The 18,833-nt window shown below is 38.8% G+C and overlaps 1 protein-coding gene across 5 annotated transcripts in view; it reads left to right on the top strand.

The window, feature by feature from the left end:
- The first annotated feature begins 143 nt into the window (after positions 1-143).
- thrb (thyroid hormone receptor beta) overlaps positions 144-18,833 on the top strand; it is a 140,341-nt gene continuing 121,651 nt past the window's right edge. For 3 of the 5 annotated variants that reach the window (XM_047383510.1, XM_047383509.1, XM_047383511.1), the window contains exon 1: positions 144-459. The gene's annotated coding sequence lies outside the window, so the exon portion shown is untranslated. The remainder of the gene's footprint in view (positions 460-18,833) is intronic. The other 2 variants (XM_047383514.1, XM_047383512.1) reach the window with 2 other exon arrangements.

Here is an 18,833-nt window from a genome sequence, read left to right as displayed (position 1 = left end):
TACCCTGTCTAATGTACCTGCAACCAACCATATCGAGGAAAAACATGAATGAAAAAAAAAACTTTGGAGTTTGTAATTAGGGCGAGGCTTTGTTCCTGCCCTTGAACCAGCTCTCTGATTCCCCGCAGCGTCAACTTGGTGTGCTGCAGCAGTCAGTCTGAGCGCGGTCTCGTCGTGTTTTTCCTCCCGTCTTTCTCATTTCTTCATGACTTGTTTTCGGCTCCAAGCTTAAATTCTCGGCCGTCACGGACCGTGGTATCCACGCACACGTTCCGCAGCGCGCGCGGGTGTAGTCCCTCGCCTGATTTGCACTGGCACGGGTCATCTCAGGTTAGAGCCTGGCGCTGTGTCCCGTTCAGCTTGGCCCACGAAGAGCAACACTGGATCCAGCTGAGGAGGAATGCACGGCCAGTAGGACACCGAGTCGTTTCAGGATCCAAGCTTCGTTCTGCATATGCGGTACGTTTCGCTTTTTAAGTGGGAGTGGGGATTATTCTGACTATCTAGCCAATGACAGCCACGTTAAAGATAAACAATTTAAATAGATAACAGCCACATGGACAGAAATAGCTTTTTCTGGGCTAAATGCTTTTAATAATGTTGAAGAGCTTTATGTGCCGTGGAACTACATTATAAATGTCTGAAATTTAAGGCTATCATGCTTATACTAGAAAGTGCACATCCGCACACATATGTTTATTTTTTAGTAAGTATTTATTAATTCTTTGTGACAGTTCGGGGTACATATCTTTTTTCAGATGACACTTTATAGAAGGTTTATTTTAACATGAATGCGTGTTACCGCTGCAAAGATGGGAAGTTGTTATCGCTGTGTTATAGCGGGGGAAACAAGGGAGAATTTTGTAAAAAATAAATACACTTTTACCACTCCTGGCAGTTTTAAGATATGCCGAATTGTACAGTTGCTCATAAAAATCCTTCAGTTTAACCAGAGTTGTTGTAAGGCTCGCTTAATGGCTATTATCGAAACAAGGTTAAAAATGACGTATTTAGAAGGGAGTTCCATTTGGTGGATTTGCTTTTTCTGAACACTTGATAGAGTTGGGGGTTTTGGGCCCGTAAACGTTCACATTGTAAATCCACCAGTTCATACTCTAAAACATCCAGCATGTCCTGACTCACTTATGTTCGTGCTGCAGTTAGATATACCGTGTATTTCCGCTTTAGCAGCAGCTTTCGCTTTTTGGCACTTGAACTTCACTGGAGCCCTCCATTAACATCTGGTGTGTAGGAATAAGCAAACCCCGCTCACAGCGCATTAGTGACCTTAAAGGTAGAGCATGACGCTGCAGTCAGTGTGTCACTGGCTTTGCACCAATGGTCTAAGCTCTTTTTGCACGAGAAACGGCCTGCCTCTCAGGTGTGACGTTTATTTAACACCACTTTGCTTCCAGTTGTTGTTTGATGGGTGACATGTGGCCATGTGAGCACGAAGTGATGCATTCAAGTCTGTCAGAATTTTTACTGTTCTCTCCTTAGAAAGATCAAGCAAGCAAATGGACAAATGATCAAATACTGTTTTTAACTGTGTGAAGTAGGCTGGGATTGGCTGTCACATTTGTTTTTTTTTTTTATTTCTGTTTTTTTAGTTCTGCAATAATTTGTTCTTCAGGTAAACTTAATTAAGGAACCATTTTTTTTATTAAAGGGAAAGTTAGGACTTTTTGAAGGTAGGTGCTATGAAGTTATTATCAGTAATAAATTCCTTATCTGTATTGGAAAGATGTCTTACCACGGTTTGTAGAAAAGCAGTGGGAAGCTAACAAGTAGTCAGACAGGACATCTGTTTTACCTGATTTTAGCAATCTAAAATTTCTCAAACTGAAAATGCTTATATCTGGGAAATACAACTCTATATTAGCAAATGTTTATTGTCTACACTTTCTCAACTTCGATGTCACTATGCTACAATTATGTTAGTGGAGGGTGCTGTCTATATCACTCTACTTGATCATGAGCCTGCAAGGATAATGTACAAACAGCTGTGAGACCTGGTAAAGCACATGAAGCTACCATCTTCCATTCTGTTCCAGAAATAATGGCCTATTGCTAAATCCAAAGGTTTACTGCACTCTTGGTCTACTTAGAGTCCCCAGCTGATGAGGCAACTGTGGGCAGCCTGAACCAACTTCAGTAGGTTCAGGGTTCTGTGGATTGCTATTATTTTTCTTATTTTCAATTAATTTAAACTTTCAACCTCAAAATCACTGTTTCAGCCATTAAAACTATTATGCTAATAACCACACACAACTTTAATGGAGAAAATCTCTAATTAACCAGTTAAATGAAACATGAAGGTGTACTCTTTTCTGTTCTATTGAAGGTAATTAATTCTCCAGGGCTTTTAACATTTTTATTTCAATTAATAAAATACAGAAAAAACAACATGTTAAAAATATGTGTGATGACATTTTTGTTGAACAATCACATCCATATCATCTGTTTTTGACCTTATTTCTGGATCTTCTTTTAGTATTTATGCAGCAGCAGGGTTAGGCATGTTTTAAAAAAATACATTTCATGTAGAAGTTGTAAAGTCCCATTTCCACTAAAGACTGTGAGGACTGTGCTCTGCTTCTGCTACACCCTTTACATAAAATTTCATAAAGGAGGCAGGAACATGTTTGTGTTCTTTTCATTTTTCATTTATTTTGTGGGAATGTAGTAGTTTTCTCCTGCTTTTGCTGACATGAAACCTTAAAGAAAGTTCAAAAACACATTTATTGTCGCTTAAGTTTTGGTAGTCCCAAACTTAAGACAACTTTGCCCTTTAAAAACTGACAAAGTGGATATTCTTTAAATGGTTAACATTCTATCTTGCGTCATTCTAGACGCAGCCAAGGGCCGGAGGGGGTCTGGTTTGGGGACCAGTGGATTTCGTCTCTTCTTTTTGCGGATGACGTGGTCCTGCTGGCCCCCTCTAGCCAAGACCTACAGCATGCGCTGTGGCGGTTCGCAGCCGAGTGTGAAGCGGCTGGGATGAGGATCAGCTCCTCCAAGTCCGAGGCCATGGTACTCGACCGGAAAAGGGTGGCTTGTCCTCTTCAGGTTGGAGGGGAGTTCCTGCCTCAAGTGGAGGAGTTTAAGTATCTCGGGGTCTTGTTCACGAGTGAGGGAAGAATGGAGCGGGAGATCGACAGACGGATCGGTGCAGCTGCCACAGTAATGGGGGCGCTGTGCCGGTCCATTGTGGTGAAGAGAGAGCTGAGCCGAAAAGCAAAGCTCTCAATTTACTGGTCGGTCTACGTTCCTACCCTCACCTATGGCCATGAACTTTGGGTCATGACCGAAAGAACGAGATCACGGATACAAGCGGCTGAAATGAGCTTCCTCCGTAGGGTGGCCGGGCACTCCCTTAGAGATAGGGTGAGGAGCTCGGCCATCCGGGAGGGGCTCGGAGTAGAGCCGCTGCTCCTCCACATCGAGAGGAGCCAGTTGAGGTGGCTCGGGCATCTATACCGGATGCCTCCTGGACGCCTTCCTCGGGAGGTGTTCCAGGCACGTCCCACCGGGAGGAGGCCCAGGGGACGGCCCAGGACACGCTGGAGGGATTATGTCTCTCGGCTGGCCTGGGAACGCCTTGGGCTCCCCCTGGAGGAACTGGAGGAGGTGTCTGGAGAGAGGGACGTCTGGGCGTCTCTGCTGAGTCTGCTGCCCCCGCGACCCGGTCCTGGATAAGCGGAAGACGACGAACGAACGAACGAACATTCTATCAACTTTAAAAACAAAAAACATCAGGAAAAATTTGTTGACTAATAAAAATGATAAAATACCTCCTCGCCTCAAAGCACCGTAAAATGGACAGAATGTCAGGTTAATTTGATGAAATCAAGATACAATAATATGGGAGTAACCATGTGAAAACCAACCCCGATCTATCCAATGCCATTCAGATTACTCACAAAGACAAAAAAAACATAACATTTCTTTTTGATAGTGAGACAGCATGCACCCTGGGCTACTGACGGCAGCATCAGTTGCCAGCTGAGGGTATTTAAGGTCTCTGCCTTTCTGCTTTGTTGCTCATGTTTGTAGTGGCTGGTCTGAGCAGCCGCTGGCTCACAGAGCAGTAATTGTGTCTCCAGTCTCCAGCATACCCCTGTGTATTATTGCTGTTGAGCACTTTGTGGCACCAGAGCAAATAGATGGAAAAAATTACATTTCAGATGTTAACCCCACCAACCGCGGCCGTTGCCAGTTTTACATGCAGTAGCAAGCCATGGCTCCTCGTAAGTGAAAGCAGAAGGAGAATGAATGCAGTAATTATGAGATATTGAGTTCAATGAGTTCATGAGAACCGCTTTGATGAACCTAAAGAGATATGATGAAGATTCATCACTAGCACACTTCAATTCAAAAATGATTTATTAATCCCAAGGGGAAATGAAATGAATTAATTGATCACTTCATTGATATACAGCTCTTGTTAAGGATGCATTTCATGCTGATTAATCACTTAAAATTTTTAAATGGGCTCTACATATTATTATCCTTATATCCCTCTATAAAATAAGCAGCATCCACTCTTGTAAAATATTTGCTCAGTTCCTGGATTTGTTGGTGCAAATATGACATGAAACCTCTTGTAGAGCAAAAACTATGGTTGTCATCTCTATTCTAAAACACAAACACAAGTATATTTCTACCAAGGTAGAGATCTCTGTATTATACAGAACGTTAAGCATATCTATAAAGTGCAACATGGATTTACAATTTTAGTTATTTAAACATATTTTTTTATTCAATACAAGTATACAAGTGGAGCTCCAAAAATTCTAATATTGTAAAAACTAAACTTTTTTTGTCACTCATTTCAGAAAGTGAAACACAAATATAGATTCATTATACACAGAGTAAGAATATTTTAAGCTATTAAATAAAAACAAAACTATATCACATATCTCTCCATGGGATACTGTAGCATGAAAGGGTGTGATCTCGTCACAGAACTTTTTTAGACATGTTGAAAAATGCTCTGACATGAGTGAGGCGACTTAGTGATGTAATCTATACTGCACCATTTGGGGTTGCCACAAATGATCTTCTTTCCTTCTCTTAATTTCAACAATTTCTCTTAATTAATTAATTATGCAAAAGGATTTTTTGTAATGAAAAATGCACATTTTTTTTTCTTTTAAAAAACATATCATTTTTGTGCATTTCACAAAATAAATAAATGCAAACAAAGATCTGCATTGTCATGTATGAATTATTTATATATATAAAGCACCACTTCCAGCATGATGGAAATAAATAAAATGAAGGGCATATTATTTATGCATTTACAAATAAAAAATGTCTAGGAATCAGATGCTAAATATATTGATATTGAACTGGAAATAAAAGGGAAAAAATCTATCACATCTTTTAATCTATTAATAGAGACTAACTTTAAAATTACTTGTATTTCTTAACTATATGTGTTATTTAGGAATTCCTTATGTTTAAATTTAGATATTCACTTTATGTACACAATTAGGTGATCAAGGTGTGATGAAGTAAAAGTAATTTGGGCTTTTGCTCGAAATTTGTAACAAAACCCTCCAGACTGTCCAGATTTCTGTTTATCACGGCCTGACTTTAAGTACTTCCATACTTTAGACCACTCATCCTTAGAAAACTTTGGAAAAACTTGTATTATCTGCCTAGTGATGAAGTTATGAGACGCTTCACCTGCTATGTTTGTTTTGAAACAGTAGCAAAGACTGAAGCAGCCAATGACTGGAGCCGAACACCTGACTGAATTAAAGATACAGACACACACGCATATCGGTGTCAACGGCAGAGAAGCAACTCTCAACACTAAGCCATTTAGAGGAAAACTTTTGTAATTTAGTTAACAATAAAAAAAAAAATTATAAAAATAATCGGCGACCCAAAGTATCGATGCTGACAGATTTTTATAGAGAAATCTTGGCAACCCTAGTTCCATTTCTATGACATTGACTTCAGTGCTTTGAAAATCTTGCAGTAATGACCTAATAATATTGTTACTGAAGCTTATGACATACCACACAGATATTCTGTCTGTTCTACAAGATTCACCCACCTTGGCCTGTCGAATGTTTGACGTGGCACTCTATCCCTATTTTCTGATTAATTTATCAAGTAATAACTTTACCACTTGGGGCACCCATGAACTTTGTGTAGAACATTACCTTTTTAGGCCCAGATTATCAGGCTAAATTGAGGTTGATAGATCAAGCAGGAATCTGATTTGTTTTTTCTTCCTTTCTTTTCTCTATTGGCCTACCTCTGTTGTTTTACACAGTTCAGGTAGGCCAATACATGGGATCAGTTTGCTGATCAATATCTGATCACCTCAATAAATAGGCAATAGTACCTACTGGAGATGCATTTTTCTGTTTATGTTGTCTGTGTTGTCCTATGTTGTAGATACTTGGAAGAATTTTATTTGAAGCTTCTAGAATCTAAATCCATTTAAACACAGAATTTTACAGTTTGCTGTAAATAGACCTATGTGTGATACAATATGGAAAACTGTGTTCGTGACAGCGAGGCTGTAGTGTTGACTAACAGTTGCGTGTGGCGTGAAGTTTGGCTGGCTGTACATACTTTACTCTGCAGCTGTCAGAAACAACTGCCAACATGGCCCAGCAACAGAAGCATGGCATCATAGCTTACTGAACAAAAAAAAATGTTGCTGTTATGTTTCAGTTCAATATCTACAATGTCAGATGTGTGACAAATTACAAGATGAAATGTGTTTTGTCAGTGGTTTAACAGGAAGCATGGGTCATTATGTCCGGTTGAAATGCAGAACCTTGCAACTGTATTCATGGCCCTTGAATTTTTTCCCATTTTGTCACGTACAGCCACAAACTTTAGTTTTGTTCAGATTTTACATTATAGCGCCAAATTGTGAGGTGGAAGCAAAATGGTACATGATCTTAAAAATGTTTTGAAATAAAAAATCTGAAAATGTTTTTCAGATTTTCATTTTCAAAACAAAAATCTGAAAATGTTTTGTGCCTCTATATTCAGCCTGTCTGAGGCAATACATTGTAGAACCACCAATTGTTTTAGTTACAGCTGCAGGTCTTAGAGGTATCTCTGTACCCACTTTCCACCTCTGCAGATTGAAATTTTTGGAAAATAGCACAATCTAAGTCAGATTTGATGGAGAATGTGTTTGAACAGCAACTTTAAATCTTGTCAGAGATTTCCAATTAGACTTAGATCTGGACTTTGACTGGGCCATCTGCTTTGATCTAAACCACTCTATAGTATTTCTGGCCTCCACCCCAGTCTCAAGTCTTTTGCAGCCTCTACCAGGTTTTCCTATACGTTTACCCTTAATTTGGTTTAATTTATTTTCTCATGAACTGTGACCATCTTCTCTGACCCTGCTGAAAAAGAACATCCCCACAGAATGATGCTGCCACCCTAATGTTTCATGGTGAGGATGGTATGTTGAGGATGATGTAAAGTGGTAATTCTCCCCACACGTTACATTTTTTTGTATACACCCTTAGTTGTGTAATTTACATTGCACCAACTACAAACTTTAGTTTTAGTTTTTTATACCTTTTATATATCTAGCCTTGTAGCATTCATTTCTTTTGGGTGTATTCACACTTGCCACTTTTGGTCCGCTTTAAACGGACCAGAGTTCGTTTCCCCCAAACAAGTGGACCAAAGGACTTTCCTGGTGGGAATGCACCCATATCCACCACTATGTACTCATACAGCTGGAAATATGAAGTCAGCCCACATGTGTTTAGGAATAATGGGTCTTGGCTTCTTAAGCTCATTAAGGACACAATAACACCATCATAAAAGTGTAAGACCTCATGTACCTGTGGATTCTTTGGACTTTGCATGCTAATCTCAAATTGGCAGTGTCTTTTTTTCCTTTTTCAACAAAGGTATTAAATGAAACATCTATACAGATTTATTCAAAACTGCAGTATTCCCATATTTACGTAGTATTTATAGGTCTAAATAGCTGAAATACTGAAATGCTAAAATAAAATGCACAGGAAACTCATTCTCTCTCATGCATTCAAAGCAAAGGAACATAGTAGTTTGGAAGGCTGTAAAAAGAGATCAACATTCAGATACTGCCAGTGTTAAAGTTCTATAGATATTCACTTGTTGATCAATTATGTAAACAGTTTCATCATAGTGTTGCTCAACACTCAGAGTACCCTGATATCATTTATTTGGTCCAAGTATGACGTGATACAGTTTAAAAAGCACAAAATGTTCCAGAATCAGCACAGGTCTACAAGCAGCCCGTTTTATCTAATTGTTCTGCAGTGGAGACTGCAATAAATGTCAGCATATTTAAACGTGTTAGAGGAGAGGTTGCAGGTAGATGCATCTAAATATTTAAACCAGAAATGATGTGTATGCATATGAATCCACATCAACTAAAAAAACGTCATTTCTGAATATTTTTATATCAAAAACATGTTAAATAACAGCATGAGAGACACAGTGTCAAAGATTAATATGCATGTATTAATGTAGGACATTAGCCATCTTTAAGTAAAATTTTTATTATCATGCATAACATCAATTGGACATTTTTCAAATAGTTTTATAAAAGCTATCTAAAAAATAAATCTCACAGTAACCTGACGTAAAAATTCCAGGGTATTAGAGTATTTACACGGAAATTTAAAACAGACAATTGTAACATAATTCAATTTCTGTACGTAAAACAAAAAAACAAAGATGATTTGAACTAAAAACTTCATTTGTCTTTATTGGCTTAAATTGAAGGGGTTTTGGGCTTTCTTCTGGGGAGGGGCTACACGGTGCTGCTTTATGCTCCATACAGCCAAGTCTAGTCACTCCGGTTACTTTCCCTGGCATCTCATTACAAGAAATTTAAAAGTGTAGAAATGGCATGATTGAACATAATACCAAATTGAAATCTAACCTTTTAAAACCTTGGTACACAATAATGCCTACATGTTGCGTGTTTTTACTACATTATATACTGCTGCCCTTAGTGTTTTCCTTTAGCAGGAATGGTGCTCCTGAATAGGATGTTTTTATCTGGAGAACTTTCACATTTTTGGTCACTTAGATGTTGTTTTTCATCCACATCGTAGTAAAGATGATATTACAAATGTCTTTAACATCAACAAGAAATTGAAATTTTGGTTTGTTACATCTGTCATATCTTAACCCTTGTAGCTATTGAGTACATACCTATTGGCTTTGTTTATAGATGCTCTTGTTGGATTAAAATCAGCAGTAGGTTTCAGAATTTGAAGCGAGGCTGCATACAGAATATAAATCTATTGTTTTTAAATCAGCATGACTGTCAGAAAAGTTGGACAAAAGCAGAAAAAAGACAACATGAGTTGTTTTACTGTTGTAGAAAAACTTGTTTTTACCAATCCAGAGACTGATGATTGTCCCTCAGAATCAGCTTTATAAAAATCTTGCAAGAGAGAATAACATCAGGCAGGTCAGCCATTAGCTACCCTACTGCATCATAATTCTGTAGCTAACAAGTATTTTAGTCATGGCTGCAATACCATCATCCTGATGGACACATGTTGTAGTGAAAGCATGGAGTCTGAAGTTAACACTCTCACTGCTGTATCATGGCAAAGCAGTGTTTCTGTGTTGTTTAATTTGCGTGTTCGTCATATGCATGTATGGGCTTTCTCCTTACATGTTACGTTAATTTATGCAGTACCTAGGCTGAGCACTTTTTGTATTGTTTTATCATTAAGGCATCAATGGATGCGCTAAACATGTTCTGTGCTTTATTGTCTCTACAGCAAAGGTTGAACCAAGATTTGTTTTGTGGTACTAGTGGGCCAATGGGTTGAAGAGAGAGGGAAGACATGCACCACAGGTCGCCCTGGCTGGGATTCGAACCAGGAGACAGTTGTGTCGAGGGCCAAAGTGTCTTTTTAGATGGGTCACGCACTCTACCGCTACCCCAGCACCGCGCTGTACCCCAAACTGAATTACATTTACTTAGATTTCACAGTTTGCACAGTTTGTTTTGGTGAGGTTTTGTTGGGTCATGTAAGAACATGATGTGATAGTTCTTAAGCTATTTTGTCTCTGTGCCTCTCCCACTTGTGCCCGTCTTTGCATGTACTCTGCAGCAGTTTGCTGCTGAGATCTGTCTGTATTTGGTTTCATTTAAACACCCTTGATTCCTACCCAGACCCCTGGTTCCTGCTGCAGGTTAATGCCCAAAGCTGAAAGGTGTTGTCCAGATGCTGACTGACTGGTTCTGACTGGTATTCAGGCCAAAGGCTTTTGTGCTATGAATGTTCAAATCTGTTTATACATGCTGAGAAAGTGTCACTGCTTTAACTCTTCAAACATTAAGGTCTGTTTTCCAAAGAGGGAGCTGTTGAAAAGCTCATTATCAGCTTCACAAGAACAAAACAAAACAAGATATTAACAATGTTTTGGTGTAAACCTGAAAATCCCTGGATTTTGTAAGTAAAGATTAAGTTTCGGGTTATGAATCCCTGTTCTGCAGTTGACACGATCCATATCTCCTTAAACTGCCAGGATTCATTTTAGATACAGAGATGGAATAAACACTAATACGCACAGTAGAACTTACACGTCTATCACAATGAAGTGTAATATCATGAGACAAAGCAAAGGAATGATATAATACAACCAAGTATTCCTACATAAAACCCTAAAAAGATGTCTATTGAACCTTTGTTTAAGTGTTTGTATGACTACAATCAGAACTTACTTTTCTTGTCACTTATTGGTCATCTTATTCAGCTTCTTTATGTTATATTCTATCTTCTCACAGATTCAACACCTGCAGTGTTTTTCTTTTCTTCTGCATAATCAAACTCTTTAGTTTTGTTGCCAGTCTTAGCAGTGTTACAAATAATTTAAGAATAAAAAGAACCCTTAATGTTGATGCTGAAAGTGAGCAATCTCTACTTTCATGTTTTTAACAACTTTAAACAATCATTTCTTTCCACTCCTGATTTGCCCAGTTCTCCATAGTTTATTTTTTCCATCAACTATCAATCTGTCTGTCTCTCCATCCATTGATCCAACTATTTTTCCTTCCATCTTTCCATATCTTTTTTTATTTACAGATTCCTTATTTAAAGCCCAAGCATGCTTTTGCTGAAAAAAACACTGGGAAATATGGAAATATTAGTCTAAAAAGTATGGTGTTTTGCAAGGAAAATGTGTATTTTGAATATGTGGCATAAACCTGTTCATGCATTAACATGTGTGTACTTTTTAGATACCAATCTATGGTAAAACTGTGCCAAATAATCTTAGTTTAGTACAAAGTCATGAATCTTCTGTTTGGTCAATTAATCCTTTATTGTAACTGTGCCTCTTGGTCGAAATTTTATGTAGTTGGAAATCCTGTTTATTTCCCCTAAATGGTGCCTCATTTGTACGGAAAATGCTGTGATGGTGTGGAGTTTCATCCCCCTTGCAGGAATTACTGAGGAGTTTAAACTTAACTTAACTCAAAAAACCTGGAAAGCAAGCTCCAGCAGAGCTACAGCAGGGGAATGTGGGAGAAACCTTTAGGAAAACTGTGGCCAGAATAATTTGCAACAGGGCATGAGACAATGCCATTTAATGACACTTGCCGAGCTCATGTCAGAAACATTCTGAAAGGGAGGATGAAACAGACTTCATTAGACTGGTTTTTATTGAAAACCCTTGCAGATGAAATTGAGGAAAGCGTGGTAAAAACGGTAAAAGCCTTTTTTTTCCTCCACCTCCGTCAGCATCTTCAAGTAATTTCTATACATTATACTTAATAAAACCTGTTTACTGCAGTACATGCAGTATATTTTTCTTATTCAAAAACATGTAAAAGAAAAAGCATTTTTTGGGGTGGTGTTCTGAAATGGAAAAAAGGCATTTCAACATATTTCAGTGAATAGAACTGATTTAACATACAAATAACAGGATTTATGGGCTCCATCATGGAACGAATTAAACTTGAAAGTCAAAGCATCACTATAACTCGATGTCCACCTGGACAATAGACTAGCTAAAGTCCTTCAGTGTTTGCATATCTTCTATAAGTCTGTTGTAGCGAGTGCATTCTTATCTGCCATCATCTGCTGGGTAGCAGCATCAGAACCAGTGACTTAAAAAAACTCAACAAGCTCAAAAAAGAGGATGGGTCAGTTTTGAGGAGAACTCTGGAACCTCTGGAGATTATTGTACAAAGGAGAATGTTTAATAAAATATAGAACATAACAGACTATTCTGCAGATCCTTTTCATCAGACTGTCATACAACAACAGAGTGCTTTCAGTCAGAGGATTCTTCAGATGTGCTTTAATACTGGCTGCTACAGGAGATCCTTCCCACAGCATTCCATCTACAATGTAGGCTATTTTGGAATCAAATTGATTGTATTTCTTTCTTTAATGATCAATATTTCTCCGTGATGTACCGGGTGAAACCGGCACCCACCCAATGGGCACGCTGGCACACCAGCACCCCATGACCCTGAGAAGACAAAAGTGGGGATGGATGGAATTTTTTGCAGTTAACTGTTGATCTAAAACTAATACACAAATTAGTTTGTATGTGTTTTAATCCGTTACAAGAAAATCAGACTTAGTTGAACAGACCCGCAAGGCAACTGAACATCAGTACCTGGAAGAAAGCATGTGATTGGTGGATGTCTAATCTGAATCTTACTATAATTCTTCCATCTCTTGCTATATCAATGGTTTTGTGTTTTTCCTTCCCCATTCAACTATATGTTTCTAAAAGGATGTCACAGTGGACATTACTTCAATGTAAGATAACAGAGCAAAGTGTTGAAAACAATAATTCAGTAATAAAAAAAAAAGTGCTTTTGTTGTGATGGGAAACATGAGCTCTGCTCAGAGTGCTGAAAGAGAGGAACTGTAACATTTATGTCTTGGCAGAGGAGCCATAAGGCTGATTATATTTACAGACTCACAAGTAATTAGATGTTTGTGCCCGATATGAAGGACATGGCTGAGAAGTCAACCCCAGGCTGTCTTCCAGCTGCTTATCGTAGTGGATAGAGTTTAAAGGTGGTTTTTATCTTGTATGGTATTCTTGTTTTTTTACGGATATTAGTCTGAAGCTCATTGTTGATTTGTGTCAAATAAACCCTGCTTTCAAATTTGTTTTAGTTCAGAGGATCTCAGCCCTAGGTACTTCACTTCTAGAGCAAATGTCAGAAAGTCAATTGTTTCACATTTTAATATTACAAAAATTTTAAAGTGCCTTTGACATCGAATTTTCATGATAAATCCAATTACATTTATGAAAAGGAAACACTGAGAAAATATTTTAAAAAGTGAATTCATGCCATTGAAATGAACAGTTGTTAATGGTCATATATATGGTCATAAATTTCACTAAAGAGGCATGTCCAAACTAGTCCTTTGCAATTTCGTTGGGTTTTTCTATGACGTCACAGGGGAACGAGTACGAGTCACAGGGGAACCCCCGCACGTAAACTGACTGCTGCTACAATGGCAGCAGCACAGACAGCAGTGAAGAATCTGATATTTCTTTAGATACATTTCAGTCACTAACACAGAGAGGCGCAGCAGAGTCAGGAGAAAAAAGTCAGCTTTCATCAGATGGCTGACGTGCGGATGGCCATCTAATTCGAGCCGGATGCCAGAAGACCGCCAGTGTCAATCTGCATGAATCATACCACAACACAAGGAAACAGAACGAACACAACATCTGAATTTTCAAAATAATTCACTAAAGACCGACTAGATCTCATTATATTAATAAATACACACATATATTTATATATACACGTGTATCTATTAGCAGTTGTTAACATTAGATTAATTAGAGCAGTTACTGGGTAACTAAGCAATTAAACATTAAATGCACCTAATTAAACAACAAATGTAGCTTCTCTGCACTCAGTGAACTCACTCATTGTAGAGCAATACCTGGATCCATAAAAGAAAAAAAAAAGAAGCATTTTAACTGGTTTAACTTCCGCAGAATGAATTGTTTTGGACCACTTCATTTATCACTGGCTTTTATTGCACGATCTGTGCATGGTTCTTGGAGCTCCTCCAGGCTAAGCAGCAGACCAGACCGGAGCAGATGCAGTGTACACTCACCGGCCACTTTATTATGTTGTGACTATGAATCTGAATATATTATTTAATATTAATATTTTTATATTTTATCAAATAATATTTTGGTCTGTTAAGGGTTGTCCTGTGAATACCAGCCCAGTAAGGCGATGGTATTAGGACAAAATAGAAAAGGGTGAGCCAAGCTCTGACATTATTGAACAGCATAAACTCTGCACACACATGGAATGAATTCACACAATTTCTTAAAATACAAGAATGTATTAACAAAAATAAGTCAACTCAAAGTCAAACATATTTCAATTAACAAACTCTTTACTATGCTAAAACAATCCAACTAAACTACCAAGCAGAATTAAAGAATAAGGAAGACTAATGGACTATGTACAATATAAACAAGTTGATTAAAGATGATAGAAAATCATGACCAAAAGAGTGATGCAACATTACCATGCAATGTTTATGTTTGAGAACCAAGGATTATCTTGAAGAATCTGAAAATGAAGTTAAGTTAGTCTTGGAACCAACTTAGGCAATAATCAGCAAACGTTTAGACAACCTTTCACAAGATAAAATATTATTTTAATAAAATTATGTTTTAAGAAATGATCTGCTGAATAAAACCAACCTTCTGGATGACTAATTCTCAATGGTGTCTCATTAGCTGCTTTTGTTTATTAAAATAAATATTATTAAGGAAATGGTAAAATATTTAAGGAAATATTTTGGAAAGAGCCAAATCTTTCTGGAGAAATGGGGCTTAATGGTGTTTAGTTAGGTATCAAGTTTAGTAAAATAATGTTTAGGGAAATATTATTTACTGGATTGAAAACTAACAACCTTTCTGGGTAGATGATCTTTAGTAGGCGAGCACGTGTTCCTAGCTGTTAGCAGTTGAAGCTAACAAAGAAGCTGATAGCTTAGCACCAGAATCAAACACACACCTTTAAAAATACCATCAATAAAAGGGTTAAAATGCATAAGCGCGGACGGCGCGTTATGATCAATCTTCTGTGTTTAAAATCATCCTTCAAGTAAAGTTTGTCTTAACTTTTAAACACACAAACACAGAACAAAAAACTGAGCATGTGTGCTGCAGATAGCCTGCTAGCACCAAGATAGCTGAGTTTCACACAAACAAAACCAAACTTCATAACATGAAAAACGTTTATCTGCCCAAACCTAACCTTTGAACCATGCTGAGGAAAAGATGTCCAGGGCGGCGAAGTTTGAAGAAACGTTCACAGTCAACAAACGGTTAGCTACAGCTAACCTCCTTAGGTGTGGGGAATGGCTTGTTCTGTGGGGCCACCAAACTGCACGTTACCGTAACCACAGTGATGCGGCTCCTGTTGTCCTTCTTTCAGACCGGGAAACTGCTCCACTTGGCGTCGTGCTGGGAACTCTCTATAACACAGCTTGATTCTGTAGGCCTCAGAGAGAAAAGTCAAGCTTGGCTTGTACCTTAATTATCCCGTTATGAATGAATCTACCGGATACACTTACAGTGATTCATTTGTACTTAACTCATATGCATATGATTGATGTTCGTATGACACTCTCGGATACAGTTGAAGAGTTATGTCTGTTTGCCAGCAAAGAGACATTAGCCCGTTGTCTCTCCAGCCAGCCTTGCAGCGGAGTCCGGATGGAAGAGATTGGCTTGTTGGAGAGGGGTGCTTTTATACAGACAGTGGCATCATGGAATCTCCGCTGTTACAGTTTGCTTGGCTATGCCTGAAGTAGGTTAAATGCACTTTATTTTGAACGTTCCAGAAAAGTCCATACCGGAGTTTTCATGTTGTATCCATTGCTGTGGGTCCCAACAATTAGGTACACCTTGCTAGTACTGGGTTGGACCACATTTTGCCTTCAGAACTGCCTTAATCCTTCGTGGCATAGATTCAACAAGGTACTGGAAACATTCCTCAGAGTTTGGTCCATATTGACATGATAGCATCACACAGATGCTGCAGATTTGTCGGCTGCACATCTATTATGCGAATCTCTCGTTCCACCACATCCCAAAGGTGCTCTATTGGATTGAGATCTGGTGACTGTGGAGGCCATTTGAGTACATTGTACTCATTGTCATGTTCAAAAAACCAGTCTGAGATTATTTGTGCTTTATGACATGGCGCGTTATCCTGCTGGAAGTAACCATCAGAAGATGGGTACACTGTGGTCATAAAGAGATGTACATGGTAAGCAACAATACTCAGGTGGGCTGTGGTGTTGACACGATGCTCAATTGGTACTAAGGGGTCCAAAGTGTGCCAAGAAAATATCCCCCACACCATTACTCCACCACCACCAGCCTGAACCGTTGATATAAGGCAGGATGGATCCATGCTTTCATGTTGTTGACGCCAAATTCTGACCCTACCATCTGAATGTCGCAGCAGAAATCGAGACTCATCAGACCAGGCAACGTTTTTTCCAATCTTCTATTGTCCAATTTTGGTGCGCCTGTGCGAATTGTAGCCTCAGTTTCCTGTTCTTAGCTGACAGGAATGGCACCCGGTGTGGTCGTCTGCTGCTGTAGCCCATCCACCTCAAGGTTTGACATGTTGTGTGTTCAGAGATGCTCTTCTGCATGCCTTGGTTGTAACGAGTGGTTATTTGAGTTACTGTTGCCTTTCTATCTGCTCAAACCAGTCACAGAACTGCCACTCACTGGATATTTTCTCTTTTTCGGACCATTCTCTGTAAACCCTAGAGATGGTAGTGCATGAAAATCCCAGTAGATCAGCAGTTTCTGAAATACTCAGACCAGCCCATCTGGCTCAAACAACCATGCCACGTTCAAAGTTACTTAAACCACTTTTCTTCCCCTTTCTGATGCTCGGTTTGAACTGCAGCAGATCGTCTTGACCATGTCTACATGTCTAAATGCATTGAGTTGCTGCCATGTGATTAGCTGATTAGAAATTTGAGTTAACGAGCAGTTGGACAGGTGTACCTCATAAAGTGGCTGGTGAGTGTAAATCCAGTGTTGCACTAAGCTAAGTGTGAAGCTAAGCAGCATGGAGCAGTAGCAGATCCAAAGACCTGGTGTAATTTTTTTTACTTTTTTACTATATTATAATCTTTAGAGAAACGTTTATTTAAATATATTGTATGCGCGTGTAATTTATCTTATTTTAATAATAATAATAATTTTGAATTTTGAATTATTAACAATAAATGCTGATATCTAAATGTACTTTTGTGACAAGGAAGTGTTGTTACCTGCTGAGCCTTGATCCGTTTAGCAACAGGAGCAACAACATTTTCATTGGTGATCTTTTCCCATCAGATGCTCTGAACAGCGTGGCTAGACTCTGCTTTACTATTCTCCTCCCACTGTCAGATATCCCAACTTCTGACATCATTTCTCTTGCAAAGAAGTTTCTTGGTTTGCCTAAAAGTAGATGGCCATCCCAAATAGTCAAATTCAATGCCAAATGTATTTAAATAACAGTTGACCAAATTCTTCCCAACTACACAAACAATTATAAAATAGCAAAAAGAATAAAGCTTACTTACAAAAAGTAAAATGTGAAAACGAACCGCACCCAATGAAAAAAATAAAGTCCCCTTTTGGTCCCGACAAAACAAGCTGAACGAAGGACTTTAATATTAATACACCCTAAGAAAGTAGAACACATCACCCCTGTTCTAAAGTCCCTACACTGGTTTCCTGAGTTTCAGAGAACAGACTTTAAGGCTGTTTTCACACCTGCCACTTTTGGTCTGCTTTAAACAGACCAGAGTTTGTCTCCCCCTTGTTCCGGACCTTTTGTGCAGGTGAGAATACACTCAAGCGAACCCTGGTCCGGACCAAACAAGCGGACCTTCCTGGTGTGAATACACCCTAAAATACTTCTGTTAGTTTATAAATCACTGAATGGCTTAGCTACCAAAGGACAGATTTAATGCTGTTGTATCAACCTTTCAGACCACTCAGGTCTTCTGGTTCATATCTACTCTGCATCCCCAGAATCAGAACAAAATTTGGAGAAGCAGCATTCAGTTCTTATGCTCCACTAACAAACTTCCAGACCACTGCAAAAATTATGAATCCATGAGTTCTTTATTTAAACCGTTAACTAAAACATATTGGTCAAAGTTTCTACTGGGGTTAAAGGCTAATTAGAATTTTCCACATTGGAACAGACCTTGCTGTCCATAGTGGGAAGCAGTTCAATGTAAAAGACCCGTCTCTGACTGATCGTGGCTGAGCTGTGCTCTCCTACAAGAAGCTAGGAGGAAGGTACAGAGCACCAAGAACTCACTGGCACTTGGTCCAGGCATGGATCGGTTTTAAAGGAATATTCCCCCATTATCAAGACACATAGGGCCTGATCTTCAAAAGGTTTGCATGTACAAAACCGCACGCAAACCCCTTTGCATCAGCAAAGCTGATCTACAAACGAGGTGGTAATCAGATTGCATGTGCCAAATCAATACAACTGCGCGCGCAAACCTTTTAGCGTGTCTGCCTTCATGAATATGCAAAACATATGATAATGACACAGTCCCACAAATTCATTGGAGGAGGGTATGCAAATGTCATCTCTCACCTCCCGCAATGCGATTTTCAAAGCCTGAAACAGATTTTGAGCGAAACTTTTGAGTGTGGATTTAGCACATTTGAAATGCCGGTGCTAACTGGGACGCAAAAATGTCTGCTGTCACTTTGGCCAGAAGGAGGCATCGATAGAATGACAGATGACAGGGAGAGAGAATCTTCTGTAC

The sequence above is a fragment of the Girardinichthys multiradiatus genome, chromosome 13 (genome assembly GCF_021462225.1).
Source record: "Girardinichthys multiradiatus isolate DD_20200921_A chromosome 13, DD_fGirMul_XY1, whole genome shotgun sequence".
NCBI classification, from domain to species: domain Eukaryota; kingdom Metazoa; phylum Chordata; class Actinopteri; order Cyprinodontiformes; family Goodeidae; genus Girardinichthys; species Girardinichthys multiradiatus.
Note: the sequence above shows the minus strand (reverse complement) of the source record. Positions and strands in the feature narration are given on the sequence as shown.